Source organism: Protopterus annectens, chromosome 2.part0, assembly GCF_019279795.1.
Source record: "Protopterus annectens isolate FY-2018-M chromosome 2.part0, PAN1.0, whole genome shotgun sequence".
In the NCBI taxonomy this organism is placed as follows: Eukaryota; Metazoa; Chordata; order Ceratodontiformes; family Protopteridae; genus Protopterus; species Protopterus annectens.
This window is the reverse complement of record NC_056728.1, coordinates 1,693,507,475-1,693,527,962: the sequence shown is the minus strand read 5'-3', so window position 1 is coordinate 1,693,527,962 and position 20,488 is coordinate 1,693,507,475.

The following is a 20,488-nucleotide window of genomic DNA, read 5'->3' as shown; positions in this document are numbered from 1 at the left end:
TGTTGTCACATATTTTGCAGTTCCACATTTCACAGTATTCTTTTACACTCAAGAAAACATGCCTGTATTTTACATTTATTTACAAATGCCAGAATTATATATCAAATTCTATTTGACTAGGCTGGCAGCCTTCACCCATCTCTCCTCAATCGTCACAATTACTTCAAACATCCTTGGCCTTCCACTAAATCAAAATAATCCTCTAGCACATCATTGCCAGTCTATTTTTACTTCAACTTTCTGCATTTTATGTTTCTCTACTTGCAATGCAGCACTTAGACACATTTTTCTGCATTCTGTCTTCTTGATAAATATATGTTCTGTAAAATTTTAAAAGCACTGCTTTTTATTTGAAACTATGCTATACAACCAGACAGTTTCTTCATTGATTTTGATTTAGCACTATTCAGACATTCCCATTGTCTGTCTCTGCAAATATTCAAGCTGCTTCTCACACACATTCTCACAGAACTCCATCGCAGGAACTATTTACACTTCCCCAATAATCATACAAAGCACATGCTGGCTATAATCTGCATCTTAGTCAATATTTTCCAGCTGAACTACCAATATTATTTTAGTCATATATGCATAGACACAAAAGTACCTTTGTCCAGCATATTAGGTTGCTTTAACTGTTTGCAAAACCTCAACCTGAAACAACTGTTTAATGTATCTAATTCTTGTATACATAGCTTAACCATAACTGATCCAGAGGTTTTAGCTTGTCCCCAAAATATGATAATACCATAAGTACAATTCAGGGAAAACATTCTAAATGCAGATTCAAGCATTCTATTAGGTTTGTCTCAGCTTCAGAGTTTAACTTAAAAATAACAACTTTGCCAGATTCCATTTGTCCATAAGTTCTCAGGCTAATCTATCTGAAAACTATTTTGAAATTTATTTTGTATTTTACTGTTAGATGTTGTGTCACAATACCCATTTCTCAATCTTTTGTTTCTGAGTTTAGCTCACGTTGTATGCTCACAAGCATTTCTGAATTGAACTGTTTGTTTGACTGCAACATTAATATTTTTCTGCTGTAACTTTTTACATTTAAAACATAGTCTCACAAAAAGGTTAATGCTTCCACACATTCTACTAAATTGAGTCTTACCTTTAAAATGTGCTTTATTATGCCTGTACCTATATCATTTTCACAGCTTCTCATTTGTTATAGGTGGTGCAGCGGTAGCATTGTCACCTCACAGCAAGAGGTTCTCCCGTTCGATTCTTGGCTGGAGCGCCTTCTGTGTGAAGTCTGCATGTCCTCCCTGCAGTCGAGTGACGTTCGAAAGACATGCGTGAATGGGCTTGCCTTTGTTGAAGGTTGGGCGTCGAGCTGGCACCTCGGCACCATGAAAATCTACTGCCAATCATTAGCAGACCAGAGTTCCGCTGTGGCGACCCCTAATCGGGAAAAGCCGAAGGAACAACAACAACAACAACAATCTTGCTTACTATATGGTCACTTGCATTTTTGCCTTTTTATTATTTTACAAGACCTAGGCTTTGTTTTACTCTGTTTGCATACAGTCTGTCAATCCTGCATATCTCTGACTGATCAGCTTAGAGTTTGACAATTTATCTGACAATTCACTTGCACAACATACATCTGTTTTTTTGTCTAGTGTAAAGTCAGATTATTTTAGCATCCTTCTTATGTGATAATTTCTTATGCCTCAGACTATTCTGTCTCTGATTCTCAGACTATTTTGACTCTGATTAAGGAATTACAAGTTGCCCAAATTCCCAGTCATATGATCTGGTTCTCAGATCAGTAACATCTCTGTTACTATTTTCTTAGATTCCTTGATTTCTGGTGAAAAACAACAAACTTGCTTACAGTAAATATTTCATTTATACCCAGTATGTCTTGAATCTACTTCTTGGTAATGACTCTGTCTTTTTTCCTCTTGTTTTAACGAAAATGTATTAAAATATATTAAAAACATTAATGATTCCCTCAACTGTGATGTGAAGAAACATGATGTACTGGATATTTTCTGGCTTGTTCCGGAAGACACTCACAATGAGATGAATTTCCAGTTCTCTGACAGATTCTCCTGCAATTTCAGAGTTTTTGGTGGTTGAAGGACTGTCATTAGGAGCCAACATACAAGAAACTTCACTAAAAGTCAATCTGTATCTACAAAAATAGCTGAAAAGATATATTTTTTGCATATTTGTGTGCAACAGATGTCTCTGTGTGGTATAACAAATTAACCTGCAGCCTTTTTTCTGGGTAAAACTAGAAAAATGGAACTCAAGCTTTACTTAGACATGCGGTAGTGTTGTAAATAATGAAAGGCATCTACTACAACACTTGCATGTGTACACACACACACACACACACACACACACACACACACACACACACACACACACACACACACAATAGTGGAATATTCCATTTCCTCAGGGGCTGCGCGATCTCAGAGTTACTATATATAAAATACTGGGGGGGGGGGAGTAGGGAGGTCTTGCCTCCCTGAAAAAAATGCTTTTTTTTTTTCATGCAACAAGGATTTTCCTCATGCATGCATTGTTGCTTGTTGACTTTTATGTTGACAATCTTTTGTGGTCAATGTTCTTGCCTTTGACATTGTTGATTTGTCAACCAAGTAAGTGATTCCATATAAATAAATACATGCACACTTATTATTGTAAAAGTAAAGTGACCCAGAAAATTTTGCTGAAAAACCCTTTCAATAAACCTGAGTTTACACTTTCCTACCCTTGTGCAACTTTGAAATAGATATAAGTATGGGTGGTTTGGAGAGAACCTCACATGGGGGGCACAGGGGGCGTACTCCCAGCAAAAACACTTTCCTTTTGTCCACTGAAAGTAGCTTTTGGAGAAATTTTCCACTGAGTTTAGTTTCCCTTTGTCATTGATGAGTATATCGAATCATTACAATAAATACTGACTTTTCCACTGACTTTAGTTTCACTTTGTCATTGATGAATCATTACAATAAATACTGACTTTTCCACTGACTTTAGTTTCACGTTGTCATTGATGAGTATATTGAATCATTACAATAAATACTGACTTTTCCACTGACTTTAGTTTCACTTTGTCATTGATGAGTATATTGAATCATTACAATAAATACTGACTTTTCCACTGACTTTAGTTTCACTTTGTCATTAATGAGTATATTGAATCATTACAATAAATACTGACTATATCACAAGCAACTGTAAAAAAAAAAAAAAGACAAGCATACACTCCCCCCACAGGTCCACATTACATCAACAAAACTGGCTTGAGCTACCCCATTACTTAGCTTATACACAACTCACCCTCACACACAGACTGGTACATTAACCAAAAAAAAAAAACTCCTCTCCGTACTATGCTTTTACCTTACACTAACACTCGTACACTTTGATCCTCTAACAAATCCTTATTAAAAGTCTCCAAATCTAATAACAAAGCTGGGGACTCTCTTTTCTCCATCTCCATCCACAAAATATGGAATTCTACCCCTCAAAGCATAACTATTACTGACCCAATCAACTTCAACCAACTAAGAGTCTTCCTCAGCAACAACTGGCTCTGCCTATGTACTGGATCTGGTTAAACCTCTTGATAGATGAATTAACATTCTGTGTCCACTACATTAAAACCCATTTACTTATTAAGTACCTCCATCTCCTCTTCTGCAACAAAACGTCCTCCAACTTCTTCTCATGTACTTAGCTTACATTTCACCCATGCCTAACCTCTCTCATATTCTTCTTCCTTCTTTCTCTACCCTCCTCTCTACTCACTATTCCCCCTTCCTTCCCTCTATCCCCCTCCCTTCTGCTCTACTCTCCAGTCTTATTTCCACTTCTCACTACTTACTCCAACTACATTCTGTTTCACTTCATCCATACTGTACATAACCTTCACATCGCTTAATTATTGTAGAGTACTTATTTGCCCTAATCAAGATTTACTTTATTTTCTAATCACTGTAATCTAATTTAATCAGTGCATCCTACTTTTACTTTAAATATTTACTCCATACTACCCAATGTACTTTATGAAATGTATGATTCTTATAATGTATATAACTTGTGTTTTTCTCTAAACATTGTATAATTGTCTCTGGATCTTTTCTCCCTGGGCCTTCACTGAAAATGGGCTTCTCACCCAGTCGGATTATACCAGTAAACAAATGTTAAATAAACAAATGTTAAATAAATAAATAATAATGGTAGAACTAAATCTCTGCATGCTTACATCGTGTCTTTAATAGTTTTGAAAGAAGGTGGAATAAGGAAAATGGAATGTGAATTTTCTGTGCTTTAGAAGGAAGAAAGCACATTACTTACAGGTATGAACACTATTTGCACTGGGCACATATTTGCACACCCTAGTGAATAACAGTTTGGCCATTACTATAGATGAATGCAAAGGGCATATACCACAGGTAGACTAGTAATGTTATTGAAATGCTAATGCAAGCAGTCACTGGTAGGTTTGCACCTGGCTAAAATGCTATTGTGAATTACATTTCAGTACCCTAACAAATAAATAATTCACTGAAAATGCTTGCCTTCTCACAATTGTACTGCAAGCAGAATCACAGGGAAATGTTGTCACTGTCTGAGCTGACTTTCAGCATTCTATTTCTTGATTCATTTATTTAGCTGGAATATTGTAGTAACAAGATAAGCTTAAAGAGGACAAAAGAATCCTTCCTAAGGGAGACCTAAAGTTTGTTACTGATAATAACATAGGTGATATTTATAGTAGCAGAAGGTTAGCATGTATGCAATTAGCATACAGTCATTACAGTGTACAATTAAAAGGGAAGAGGTACCAAGTAAACAAATACCACAAACACAAAGTGTGATTTTTGTGCTGTACCTGACTAGCATTTGTATGTACAGCTATGCAAGCAAAAAAAAGCATCAGTTTAGACTTATGAGTGGCATTGAATGGGAATAAACTATGAGATACTGTATCTACAGCATTCTCATTATAGTTTACAAGCAGATTTATTTATTTATTTTTATTTATTTATTTATTTATTTATTTGCAGTTTGTTTACCAGGGTGGTCCATTGGGCCTTGGGGAACCCGTTTTCAATGGAGTCCTGGGGAGAAAAGCTCCAAGTTACAACTAGTTAAAGTAACAGTATTACAAATACAAATACAATAACAATTAAAGAAAAGTAAAAATAAAAATAAAACAAATTTTAGGTTACACAGAGCTACTAAAAAGTCATAGCTGTAAATCTACAGTGGTTAAAGAGGATTTAGAAAATAAAAATGTCAGAGTAGGTCAAGTATCACAGTTTTAACAATAATCAAATGTCAGGGTAGATAAAGTATACTGTGTTACATATCAGAGTAGATAAAGTGTCACATTTTAACGATAATGAAATGTCAGGGTAGATAAGTATCACAGTATTAATAATCAAGTTAGTTCCAGCTGTAAAAGGTAATGCAAAGGACCCCATATAATGCATTAAGGAGGAATAAAAAGTGACAGCTTGTTAAGAAGGTGTCAGCAGAAGTGTTTGAAGTAGGAGGTGATATAGATAGAAATATTATGTAGGATGAGAGCAAGAGCATCCCCACAATGATATTAGGTGAGAGGGGAGAAGACATTTAAAGATAGAGAGACAGTTAGTGGTACGGATGAGAGGTGGGAGGGAGTTCCAGTGGCGTGCGAGGCAAAAGGAAAGAAACTGTTTGCCAGGAGGTCGGGAGGGTTTATGCAGTTCAATTTGATTTTGTTGGTTGGATCGAAGGCATCTGTTGGGAAGATGCATTTTAAAGGTTGAGATGAGGGAGGGACAGAGAGAAGGGTGAAATATAAGTTTATGTGCTTGGATAAGTTGTATGTCGATAAGATAATTGGGGAGTTCAAGCCGTTGCAGTTGATGTAGGCAGGTACAGAGATGGGTGCTGGATCTGTGGCCAGTTGCGAATTTTGCAATCTTATAGTAACAGGAGGAGAGTTTAGATTTGAGGGAGGATTGCAGGTTGGTAAGGATAGAGGCTCCATATAGTAGGGATGGGATTAGGTAGGTGTTGGCAAGAGTGAGCCGGGTATGGGGAGAGATAAATTGGTAATGACGATAAAGCATGCCCAGTTTTTGTGTGTTTTTTTTATATTTGTCAACAAATGGTTGTCAAACTTTAGTTGAGCATCAATTAGGATGCCTAAGAGTTTGGCAGAGGAGACAGTTTCAAAAGAAGTGTTATCTTTGCTGGTAATAAGGAAAGAGTGTTTATCTAGGGTAATGCTTCTGGAGGGGGGAAAATAACATTAGTTTAGTCTTATTAGCATTTAGCGCTAAATGGTTCTGGAGCATCCGTAGCTCTGTAGCAGAGAATGCTTCTTGGGTAAGTTTCATTAGGGTGGAAGTGCAGGAAGAAGAGCAGATAATTGTCGAATCGTCTGCGTATTGAATAAGTTTAGAGTTAGGAATTGCCTGGTGGAAGTCAGATGTGAACTCTTTTAATAAACATATTTTTATGAAGATGATCATGGTGAAAGGCATAACCCACAAGTTTCCCCTGATTTTGCAAAATATCCCTGATATTGCTTCATATTTCTGCTGTCCCTTATAACATTTTTCATTGTTTGGTAACTCGGTGATAATTATAGTCAGGAGTTCTTACATATTATTTCTCTGTTTATTAATTTCTTAGCATTTATACCCGGTATTGTCCATCTGGGCATACATTGCCTCTTTTCCTCAGAGGACCAGGAAGTAAAGCTCCAAGTAAAAAAATGTACAAAAGGTACAAAAAGCAGATAAATAAATTACAATTACTTTAAGCAAATGAATAGAATGAATGCAAACCAAACCCACATAAAAAACATAAAACAGGCAACAGAACATATCAATAAAACAAAATAGATAAAAAAATCCTAAGTCATGAATAAAATGTAATATAGGAATACAACAATGGCTCAAAACAAAGAAAGTGGAAAGAAAAGAAAAGGGAAAGTTTTTTTGCAAAACTAAGCTTTAAAAAGTGGGGTTTGAGGAAACAAGTTTTTAAGAAACATGATGGAGGTGATAGTTCTACAGTAGTGTGCAGGAGGACCGATGGTAAGGAGAAAAGTCTGAGAGGTAACACCAGAGAAATAGTAGAGGTATCAGCACAGGTAACACCAGAGAAATAGGTAGAGGTGTCATCACAGAAAGTGGTTGGACCTTGCATTGCTAGAGGTTGAAACAGATGATTAGCAAACAAATCATGGTCAAATAGGGCCTAGGCCGATTGGGCCCCGCAGAGTTACCCCTCCTTCAGCACCCTGCACAGCAGCCCCCTTCCCAGCATAACTGTCAACTGTCCAGATTATTGCAGAAAGTCCAGATTTTTGTCTCATAGTTTTGGTCTTTTCCTCATAAAATTTGTGGATTTCTGGATTTCTATGGCAAATCAGTGAGGAATGAATTCACTATATAATGATAGGCATTTGAATTTCTGCCTTCGTATACTTCAGAAAATGTATGGTAACACAAGGCCTTGTACTCTAGCAATTTTCTAAGTTTGTAAGAGCAATATTTAAAATTGGTCCCTTTTTTGGAGCTTTGTCCCCCCCCATTATTTTTGCCTTTGTCCAGATTTTTTTGTGCTAAGAGGTTGAAAGCTATGCTCCCCAGCCATTCCATTGTTCCATTACTTGGCTATTTCTCCTCATTTACCATAAACGCTGTTAAAACCTGTCAGTATGCATACTGTTTTCTTATTTACTTCTATAGTGATTACAGATTTTGAAATAAAAAAATTTAATTAAAATTTTATAGCACAAACACTGATAGCTATTTGTTAAACAAACAATACAGTCTCTCAATGAAAACAGACTTAGCATGAGCAGTAAAGTTTTCTGCTCTTGAAACTTACATTAATTGAAATGGCATGAAAACCCACATTCAAAGAATATGTATCAATCTGTGCAGTGTAGGATTAAGTTTTTCTTTGGGCTGTTTTTAAACCAGAGGCTCCTTGCACACATTTTTAGAGCCATGTATACATGTACATTTTCTTTGATTCACCTTCCTGATTGTATTAAATTATATCCCTTGTATAATACAACACCACTTGTTAGATGTGTTTTAAATTTGTAGTTTTGAACATTTTTCCAGTAAGCAATGAAACAAAATGTATGAACCAATAATGACAAAACTATCCATTTCAGAAAATTTTAACCATAAAAGGCCACTCAAACTTCTAACTTCTATCATTACAATCCACCAATATCAGTCAATAAGCACAATCTCTGCAGAAGTAAAAGTCATCCAAATAATTCCACATTAAAGAGATCTGTAACTAATGAAGAGGCTGCTACTGGCAAACAAGTTTACATCTCAGTGTTTCGTCTACAAATTCATAGCCTACTGCCCTTGAAGAATTAATTGCCTATGTTACATTAAAAACAAAAGCTGGTACTATTGCAGTAGGGAATGACTGACAAATTAACAACACTTCATAGTTACTAGGTTTCTCATACAAAGGAGGGCACACTCAGGAGTGCAGCACCCATATCCCTCCCTTAAAATATACCACATAATCAGCAATCAAATGGGTACTGCAATATCATCTGCGTGGTATGGGAGTAGAATCCACAGCCTTATGCATCAAAGGCAATTATGTTAACACTGCTTTCAAATTCTAGAGCAAAAACATTTACTGCCATTTGATAAACAAAACAGTTAGTTGCGCATTGAAAACAGAATTAGCATGAGCAACAGTAAACTTCTCTTCCATTGAAACTCACAATTTCATGAAAATGCACTGAAACTCATAACCCTGTAAATGTACTAAAACTCATACACACAATTCCTTTATTTATTTATTTGACATTTGCTGACCACTGTCCACTGGGTAAAAAAAAATCATTTTCAGTGGAGGTCTGGGGAGAAAAGCACCAGTTACAAATCAAGAAGTATATAAGACAATATTATATATACAACAGCATCCAGGGTTTCATACAAGATGACAGAGTACAATACATCAAGTGTAGAGTTTTAATAGAATTCTAAGGCATTTATGATTTTCTACATATTTGTAAAATAGAGTACAGAGATATTTACGTAAGGTTTAATTTAGTATGTTTTTGCTACACAAAATGATGGTGCATGTCCACACAGTAACTTCTTATGACTAGATATGAGATTATGAGAGACAAATATAGAAAGATCATATTCACAGGGTAGAAGTATATTGTTATGATGGGAGATGTAACTTCAATATGTTAGACAAAGCTAAAGGTGGTCTGTGGTTTTGTAACCATGAACATATAGGTTCATTAAGGAGACAGATTTTTAAAGTGAGTTTAAATTTTTTTAAGGATTCCAATTGTGTGATAGAGGGGGGGAAGGGTGTTCCATAGTTTAGATATGCAGTGTGAGTACAGGCTTTGCCCGGCCCTTTTATTAGGTTTGGACACTTTTAGGAGTTGTTTATTAGTGCAGCGAAGGTTTCTGGTGGGGGTGTAACACTTTAGAACAGAATGGAGAGAAGGGCACTTATCTACGTTATATGTTAGTTTATGGGCTGGTGTTAGCTGAGTATAATGAAGGAAATGGGAAAATTCAAGCCATTTCAATTCCTTCGTGGCTTAACGGTGGTGAGTTTGATAGGATAGTCCAGTGGCGAATTTAGCAGTTTTGTAGTAACATGATTGTAGTTTGTTGCTTAAGGATCAATGTAAGTTAGTAAAAATGAGAGAACCATAGAGAAGGGATAGGAGAAGGAGGGTATTTGTCAATTTTATTTTTGTAGTTTTATCCATATATGATTTCTACCTGTAGAGTTTGCCTCATTTAAAATGTGTTTTTTTTTTATTGTGTTTAGAATGTGTTACTCAAATGATAGTTTATCACTGATAGTAATTCCTAGTAATTTTACTGATTTTACCATGTCAATTTTGGTCCTGTTATGGGAGTAAATAGTAAAATCATATGTAGGTGGCTTAGATGAAAACAGTAGTAGTTCAGATTTTGGGGGGATTTAAAATAAGTTGTGCTTTATTTAGACAGGTTTCTATGTTTGTAAAGGCCTTTTGTGTTATTTTTTGGAGGTTGGAGAAGTTATTTGATTAGGATACAGTAGTTGAATCATCAGCATATTGGATGATTGAGCTTTGAGCAGAGACTGTATGAAGATCATTTATGAACACATTAAGTAGCAAAGATTCCAAAGTAGACCCTTGTGGGACACCAGTTTTATTTACTATGTATCCAGATTGTTTAGAAGTCTAGTAGTCGGTATAGAGGCTTCAGGCTCTTGTCTCCACTGAAACTCATAATTCCGTCAGCAGTCTGGCAGTTGGTATAGAGGATTTAGGCTCTTTCCCCCACTGAAGTTTACATTTCCTTCAGCAGTCTGGTATTTGGTGTACAGGATTCAGGTTCTTGTCTCCTGTAACCAAGTTATAGGGTCAAGCCTGTTCAAGTTAATTTACTAACCTGCTGCCCCCCCCCCCCCACCTTAAATAGGGCATTACAATCTCAACCTCTTAGTGCAAGAAATCTGGACAAAGCCTAAATAGTTTAGAACAGGCTTTACAGATGGAAAATAATTTTATCTAGCAATAAGCTGAGCAGGAACACTATTGTTTAACTGAGACTTGAAAGATTTCACATGAGGTATTTGTTTAAGGGCAGGGGGGAATGGAGTACCTTATTTAGAGATGTAGATGAATAGAGGCAGTTACCAGCTGAGTTGTTTGATTTAGTTATTAGAAGTATTTTTTTTATCTTCTGAGCTAACAGGCCTAATCAGTGAGTAGTGTTGAAAGATGTGAGTTAGGCTAGGGCATTTCTCAGGTTTGTGAATAAAGTTATTTGTGTTAAGTAGTTCAGACAGAGTCAGGTAGTGAGGCAGTTCTAACCAGTGTACCTACTTTAATTATGCACAGTGGTAAGATTTTTTGACACTTTAACAACAAATATGGCTACTTTGCTCTAGCATTGCTCAATGAAATTGGTCCAGGTTGCCTGAAGATTAATGAGAATAGGGACTGCAGGGAGGGGAGTTAAAAGGAGAAAAGATGAAGCAATTTATTTTCTAGCATTATCTGCTAGGTAATGTTTTATCTAGTAGTTGGGTGCCAATATTTTGATAAGCTTTTATTACATATTTTACATGGTAGTCAGATTTGAAGTTGACATCAATTATTATACCTAGTAGGTTAGTGTGGGTTGCTAATTCAATGTTTATGTAGTTTGTGGAGGTTATAGTGAAAACGGATTTCTGAGTAGAGTTGTTTTGGGGTGAATGGGAAGAGCTTAGAATTTTGGGATTATAGAAGAAGTTGGGAATCAGATAGCCATGTTTCAACAGATGTAAGAGAATCTTGGGTTAATTGTTGCAGCGTATCCATTTTCAGCAAAACAGATAAGAGTGGAGTCATCTGCATATTAAATGATTTTGGCATGATTGCTTGTTAAGTGTGGGGTTATTCACAAATATATTGAATAAGAGCAGGCTTAGAGTAGAGGTATTAGGACCACCAAATACTACTGAAAAGAAAGGGAAGATGTTATTTTGCCATTTAATGGCCTGTCATCTGTAGGACAGGTAGCTGTCAGATCAAGTAAGTGTAGGTATATCTAAACTCTGGGAGGATAATTTATGTAGCAGTTTTGTGTGTGAAATGATATCAAAATCCTTCAGTTGGTCAAAGAAGATTGCAAAGACTAGGTTTCCTTAATTTCTGTTTTGATTTGTAGTGGTTATGAAGTTAATGAGGACTGTAGTAGTGTTGTGATTAGTACAAAAGCTATGCTGTGCTGGAGATAGCAGATTATTGTCCGAAAAGAAGGAGAATAATTGCATATGGACGTATTTCTCAAGGACTTTTAAGAGCTGAGATAGAATGGCTAGTGGTCTGCAGTTGGTAGGATCTGTGGAAGTGCCTCCCTTGTATAAGGGTAAGATATAAGTTTTTTTTCCATAAGCTGGATGCTTAATTAATATTAATTAATTATTGTAAAGAAAATGACTGTTAATATAAAACATGTAATTCTATTAACTTTTTAAGTAAATAAAGGTAATATTTGAAAACTGCCACTGATTTTGATCCCACTCCCTCCACCATTTATTTTGTCTTTGTGTGTGATTCTTGAGAAAAGAAATTGAAAGCCATGATGGCTGTCCTTTTATACACTTTTTTCCTCTGCAATTCAAATCATGTCCATGAGAACAGTCTATTGTTTAATACCTTTGGAATTTGCAGTCTGTTACTTTGGTATCACCTGATGTCATACAGTTTGTTGTTAAGCTACTTTGTGTTCTTGTTTCAAGGTGAATTATGTGACAGTTCAATAATTTCTCCTTGTCTCCAATGTGGCTCCTTCCTTCCACCTGCATCTCAGGAATTCCTTATCTGTAATCCTTGAAGCTTGTATCAAACACTTAACAATCAGCTAAATGTCTTTTTTAAGGAGTTATCCTTATCAGCATTTTTCTCAAGCTGTACCAGAACCTGAATATTCATGTTACATTACAGATGAATGCCAATTTATTTGATTTTTAGCTGAGAGCTGTTTAACCCTTTAATACATGTATGCTAGCAAAATGTATGCATCTGAATATAGTTTCCTATATATATTATAGCAAACAGAAGTGTATGCATCTAACTAGCAAACAGGTGTCCATGCATTTATAAATCTCTAAATATATATCTAACAGTTCCCTCTGTTTTGTTTTAAAACACTGATATGCATTTTAGGTATTATGATTTACAAAAAACACATTAGAAAACAAAATATTTAGTTTTCTTTTGATATAGCAATTTAAAACATAGTTTTATACTGTCAACACGATACCAAGCATTACTATTAGAATTGGATAAATTATTTAATTTAACACCTTTTTTTGAAGACCATTTTGTAAAAATGTTTTACCAGTTATGGGCTGTATTTTGCAATTGCTGAATATGACTCTACACAGTGATGCTCTATACAGTGATTTTACTTTGACAACTCTGCAGTTTGTCTCCACCCACCCACCCTCCCTGTTCTTGTTTTGGTGTTAGTGTTGGTGGCTCTGGAATTGCCTGCCTCTCCTGTAAGTCTGTATTTGAACACTCCTCCTGAGTCCATCTCATTTGCTCACTTAACTGAGTACAGTGAGATCATATTCTGAGTCTAGTGTTCACTATACTTAACACAGAGAGAAGATTTGAGAAGGCCAACCAACCCACTTAGGTTCTTCCTTCCTCTCTCCTTGCACTTTACTAACAAAAAAAAAATTGCACTTTATTCATCTGCTTTTACTGTATTTGTGTTTCCTCCTACTTTATTTTGCTTTTCCTCTTCTTAAAAGTACTCAGTTTTATTTATTCTGCTGCATTTATTACTGCTTGGTAGTAGCCTGATTAAATTGTAACTGTTATTCTAAGTCTTTTGGTTTAAGCACTTGGACTTCATACTGGTTGTTTTACATTAAGAAGGTTTGTGGTCTGCACTGTTGTGGCAGGACAGGTAGCTTTCAGCCTTCTAAGCTGGGAATTGCTGACTGAAGGCTCAGTCTCTGCTATTCTAAAAGTGTATTAGTTTTGGTTCAAGCACTTGGGCTTCAGGCCAGTTATTCTACATTAAGAAGGTTTGTGGTCTGCTCTCTTGTGGGAGGAGAGGCTGGAGTCTGCCCTTCTGAGCTGGGAATTTCTGGTCACAGGCTTATTGTGCCTGCTTATTTGAACTGTTTCGTTCTAAAATTGGTGTGCCTTGCTGCTGTAGCATAGGACCAGATTCAGGCCTGCTGAATCTAGCTTTGTTTGTATAACTTGAGCACTGATCCGGACATTTTTTTTTGGAGAAGGTTCCCCTGCACCCCAGTAGCGGGAGTTTGCAGTTAGAACTTGTCTGATTAAAGACTGCTGGAACAGGGCTCAGTTTTGAGCTTTTTTCTGGTTAATTGGGTAACTTGTTTAAAATCAGTTTGTTCGTTTTCTATTGTTTTATATATATATAAAATGCACTTTATTCATCTGCTTTTATTGCATTTGTGTTTCTTCCTACTTTATTACTAGGGGCATTGACTACAACTCTGAACTGAGATATATAACAATAAGCATCCTTTTCTGTGCATTTAAAGTGTTTTTTTGATTGTATCTGCTTTATTTTCTGGAAAAAAATATATATACTTGTTTCCCACCTTTCTAAGCTAGTATAGTCCAGTTTTCAGGTTAGTGCTGAATTCAGGGCTGTGTTACAAATCTCTGTGTTTGCCCATACCTTACTTGGATAGAAGGACGTTTCTCTGTTCACCTGTGAGAGAGAGGAGCTTTGAGCAGCTTATCGGCCATTTTGGGCTAATTTCTATCTCTTTCATTTCCCTGCTATAAAAACTGTATTTGCCTGGTTTTGCGCACTGGGCAGTGCTGGTTAGCTAGGGAATAACTATTCCTGGCTCCACAAAGTCTCCTCTTCAATTTTTCCCTTGGAACTAGGCAAACTTTCAACTTAAGCACTCAAGCCATTCATTTCTCAGCCCGGTGCTTGCTCAAAACTCATAGCAAGCACTTATAAACCCTAGCACTAGACCCCCCTGTACTGTACAGAAGGACAAGGTTCTCTATTCGACCTGACCAGCCATTCAGTAAAACAGTTCACTGTACCTATCTGGGCATGTCCAAAGGGCAGTTTCAGGTGTACTCTCCAGTCCAACTGGTGAATCTGGGCATTTTGAGGCAATGTTACAACTGCCTCATGCACACAGACAACTCTCTCCTCCTACCACCAAACACCAATACATAAGAGAGATGCAATTATACAGCCAAATTGGAGGCTAAGCTCTCTCAACCCAAGACTGGATCAGACAGTCAAGAGGAGAAGGGAAATACTGGCATCACACCACCAGTCTCACATAGACCATTAAACCAGCACCGACAGAAAACACACATAAATACATGAAAAATACTCAGAGGCTCTAAATAAAAATCTGCAAAAGCAACAGAGACCTCCAAAGCAGACATCCAAGCAACCTCCACTCCCCCAACACAAACCACGAAACACATACTTCACAAAACCAGCGTGCGACGCAATCACAGCCCATAAGGCAAAATAACATACCCAACATACTAGTAATAGGTGACTCTATAGTCAGGCATACTGATGTCCCACTCACTAGGCTAAATAAGGAGAAGGTTACTGTTAGCTGCCTGTCGGGTGCCAGGATCTGCCACATAACACAAGCACAGGTCACTCCAGAACAAGTACAAATATGACTCTGTCATTGTCCATGTTGGTGTGAATGACCTGAGCCGTACCTCCCTGGACTACATGAAAAGAGACATGGAAGAGCTCTCTGATCACGTAGCCCAGGCCAGTATGACCCTGACCCTGAGTAACATCCTGCCCTCACCAAGAATGATACCATGGTATAAAGAAAAAAATTATCAATTTCAACAACTGGCTTAAGTTTCTGGTGCCTTTCAAAGGGTTCCAGTGCCTGTCCACCTGGGATGACATGCTTGACAAGCCACGCTGCTTTGCTAGAGATGGCTTGCACCTGTCACCCTTAGGATTTCAAATACTGGCCAAGGCTCTTGCCACCCCATAGTGCCTTTTTTCAGCAAGGCTCAAAAGACAAACCCACCGCTGTAAATAGTACAAGTAACAAAAATCTGAGGGTAATGCTACTCAATGCAAGATGTCTAAACCTCAAAATGCACGCACTTGAGGCACTCCTCAGTATGGAGAAAATCGATATATGTGCAGTAACAGAAACCTGGTTTAAGGCTCCAGAGAGCACCTCAGCACTATCAGGCTACAACTCATACCATACATTTCGGCCACAGAACCCCGAGCGAAATACAAAAGGCGGGGGAGTATCCATATTCATCAAGGATACCCACACCTCCAGGTTAGTGGCACAGCACGATGCTTCAGAGATCATCCACGTGCAACTAATAATGGGAAAAACTGCAATTTAATTTGTAGCTTGCTACAGATCCCCAACCATTTCCAATGACCCCCATTCTGCATTTCTGGAAACATAGGGAAACATAAAGGTCCTACCAAACACCCTAATATTGGGTGATTTCAATTACAAAACATTAACTGGGAGAACTACTCAAGTACTAACTCCCTTGCCCAACATTTCCTAGAATTTTTAAACTCAAATGCTCTGGATCAACTGGTCAACACTCCCACCAGAGGTGACAACATATTGGACCTGGTCATCACCAACATGGGTGACCGGTGTTCCACACCAGAGGTCAACCCTTTGCTGGTTAGATCTGGTCATAAACAAATCACTTTGGATATCCACATTCCGCCCCCACCCCAGGACAAGGAAACCACTGTGAAAAACTTTTCAAAAGCAAACTTCACGTTACTTAAGACCGAGGTGGAAAGTTTCAAAGCCCCCATGCTAAAGGATAACGCTGTCCAAGCTGCAAAATCCTTTACTAATGCATTCTATGGGCACCTACAAGAATGCATGGATCGTGCTATCCCAAGCAAAACCAAGACTTACTCCTCCAAGAAAAGGAAACCAGTCTGGTGGAGCCCTGCCATAAACAAGCTATACAATAGAAGGAGGAAACTAGTACAGAAAAGAGTAAAATCCCAAGAAGGGAAGACATCCCTGATCAGTATCAGCAAGAAACTATGATCCCTCATAAAATCGTCCAAGGTGAGTTTCGAAAGAAAAATTGCCAAGGACTCCAAAGATAACTACAAGGCATTCTTTAGCTATGTCAAAAATCTAAGTGGCAATGCTCAGATCTGCTCGGAGTTAGTGCAGAATGGCACAAAATACACTGAACCAACCGATATTGCTAACATCCTGGCAGACAGGTTCAGTGCAAACTTCACCCCCCTCTCACCCCCAAAAGGGCCCATAACCATACCAGAAGAATGTAGAGCCCCTGAAATCACAGACACTCAGGTTAATACAGCCTTCTCCAAACCAAAAAACACAGCATCAATGGGACCGGATGGTGTCCCAGGCTGTGTCCTACATGATCTCAAAGACGAACTAACCCCTCACCTAAACACACTGTTCAAACCCAGCCTCTCCACAGGCTACGTACCCATAGAGTGGTGCACATCAATGGTTATTCCGCTCCACAAAGGTGGAGCCACAATAGACCCCAGGAACTATCACCCTATAAGCCTGACTAGCTTGGTCTGCAAAGCTATGGAGCACATCATCATGGAACTCATTAACGGAGACATTGGGAACCTCCAAACACTGGACCATACCCAGTTTGGCTTTGTTAAGGGCAGATCATGCCTCCTAAACCTGGTGGACTTCTTTGAGACAGTTACCAAGGCTATAGACAAGGGAAAAGTGGTACACACACCCTACCTAGACCTCGCAAAGGCCTCTGACACCATTCCCCATTCTGGTATTATAGACAAGCTCTCCAGCCTGAACATAAACCCCTATGTGACAAGGTGGGTTGCCAATTGGCTCACAGACAGAATCCACATGGTGAGAGTTGCAGGAGCTAGATCTGACTCTAAACCGGTTACAAGTGGCATTCCTCAGAGCTCAGTCCTTCGACCCCTCCTGTTCGGCATATACTTTTCAGGGGTACAGGCAAGCACAGGAAGACTATGGCTGACCAAGTTTGCAGACGACTGCAAACAAGGAGCTATAATTGACTCTCTGGCTGACACACACATACTCCAAAAGGGTCTCACTGAGACGGATACCTGGTGTCAAAATCATGGCCTCAAGCTAAATCCCAAAAAGTGCATAGTCATCCCCTTTGGAAAAAACAAAGTACCCACAAACTACCACATAGGTAGTAGTCCCCTAAATACGGAAAATGTAATAAGGGATCTGGGGACCCAAGCAGATAGTAATCTCTCCTTTCCTTTAATAATCACATTGCCAAAGTGGTTAGAAAATCCTTCTATGTGGCCCACCTAATCACAAAAGGGTTTGCATCCAGATCAAAAGAGGTCTTTGTGCCCCTCTACTCATCACTTATCAGATCCATCATAGAGTACAATGTCCCATTTGGGATGTACCTTACAAGACACCTGCAACAGCTGGAAAGACCACAGAAGTACCTCACCAAGAGGATCACTGGCCTCAGACAGATGCCCTATGCAGCTTAACTGAAGAAACTCCAGCTGTACTCGGTTACATACCGCCTACTCAGAGGTGAACTCTGCCTGACATACAAGGCAATGTCCAACCCAGAATTGATGGACATGCTTCACCTAAAGAAAACCTTATCCCCTCGAGCCACACGCTCTAAGGATCTAATCCTCACCACATCAATAAATGGGACGTGCTGGAGGGATAGATTCCTGTCCCAGAGACTTCCCATGCTTTGGAACAAGATTCCAATCTACATTAGGCAGAGCTCCTTGCTAACACTCTTCAAGAGAAACCTTGACGAGTGGATGAGAAAGAGAAAGTTTACCCCGGGGATCACTTCAGTGGCTCTGCTGGACAGAGGCACAGGGAACTAATCTAAGGGGCGGCGAAAGCCAACACATTCTGGCTAGGCTTATAAATGCCTTCGGACCAATAGCCTACTACCTACCTATGAACCTATGCTTGTGAATTTTATTGCAAAGGCATTGCAGTCTTGTTTTTTGAAATAAACACATATGTCATAAATGTCAAGCTTTGACTTGTTACTATGCATACAAATGAATTGAGGAGCAATTTTTGTAAACAGTTTAAAACTTGATGGCAAAATTGTCTGTTTACACAGATTTACAGAGTGTTGTAGAAAACATGGTTAATACACTTTTGAATGCTGTTTACATATTAAGCCATTTACTATACAACATATGCTTGCTTGTACAGAATGTTTTTGCATTTGTACATACATGGGCTGTAATGTACACTCAGTCTAGTTTACAAACTTAGTATTTAACTGAAGCCTGCTAACTAAATATTACTAAAACATTAAAATGTATTTTTGTTTTGGTATTTTTGTCTTACTACCTTATATGTTGATGGCACCTAATCACTTGATGACAATAAAAAGGCAAGGTTGTATTTTAATAATTACTGAATTATTAACACAGGCCAATATGTTTTTTGTACATTTATTTTAGTCCCTTCTGCAGTACTGTTTACACAGTCAGTGAGAGTGCCCTTTCTCCCTGTAGTATACAGCATTTTATTGCAGTATTGTTTATTTGCTTTATGCTGTGAGAACTGAATGTATGCCTGCCCTTTAGCTGTTACTCAGACTGTGACACTTTGGTCTAAAAGATTTACTAACAAACTGTGGACCATTGTCTGACTTGATACTTCTTGGCCATTTCTAATGACAGAAAATATTTTTATAAGGCTTTTGCTACTGCCTTTGCTGTCATAGCTTTACTAGTAGGTATTTGTACCCTCCCTTTGTTGTTGGCAAGGGACCTGCATAATTTATTTGAACTGCATACCATGACTCATTTACTGGCTGTACTCTGTGTTACTGAGTTTTTTTATTTTTTTACTTTTAGCATTTATGTGTAAACAGATTATTAATGACAGGGATGCACAATTGTGATGTTTTATTACAATTACCAAATAGGGTTGTTGCAGACTCTCCTACTTTTTGCTTAGTGCTGCACGTGAACACTTAACAATTATATTTTAGTAACAATAATGTTTTAGAAAAAAGGTCAGCCATCTGACGTGGCAACCAGCCTTGATTTTTAATATTTTTTGTAACTACCCATCCCAGCCTGGGATGATTTGAGCTCACATAAAACTAAATCTCTTACTTTTCTCCCCTGGGCATTTTAAACTCTGTAGACTATAGTACATCCCTTAACCCCTTCAGCACTTTCTTTTCCTTTAGCCATTTGTTAATACACTTGCAACTTGATATTAAATGTAGTTGTAAAACACTTAGAATTATAATAAGCATTTGTAATTTGCCTAACTATGCATACATTTTAAACTTGGGTTTTATTTGTAGTATTATGTACTCAGTACAACTGTATATTAGTAACATTGCTTTTGAATGCTGTTTTTGTGGAGTCTCTATTTTTGATGCTATTACACAATTACAAAATATTGTAAGAAACAAAATAGATATTGTCTTAACTAACACTTTGTGTTCTTGTTTCAAGGTGAATTACGTGACAGTTCAGTAAGCTGTCCTTGCCTCCAACCTAGTTCCTTTCTTGCACTTGCATCTCAGGAATTCCTTATCTGTAATCCTTGAAGCTTGTATCAAACACTAAACAATCAGCTAAATGTCTTTTTTAAGGAGTTATCCTTATCAGCATTTTTCTCAAGCTGTACCAGAACCTGAACATTCATGTTACATTACAGATGAATGCCATTTTATTTATTTGATTTTTAGCTGAGAACAGTTTAACCCTTTAATATATGTATGCTAGCAAACAGAAGTGTATGCATCTGAATATAGTTTCCTATATATATTACAGCAAACAGAAGTGTATGCATCTAACAAGCAAACAGACGTACATGCATTTATAAATCTCTAAATATATATGTAACAGACTGTAATTTGCTGAACATAAGGAGTATCTGAGATGATTTGGCGACGAAGTATCTGCTATATTGG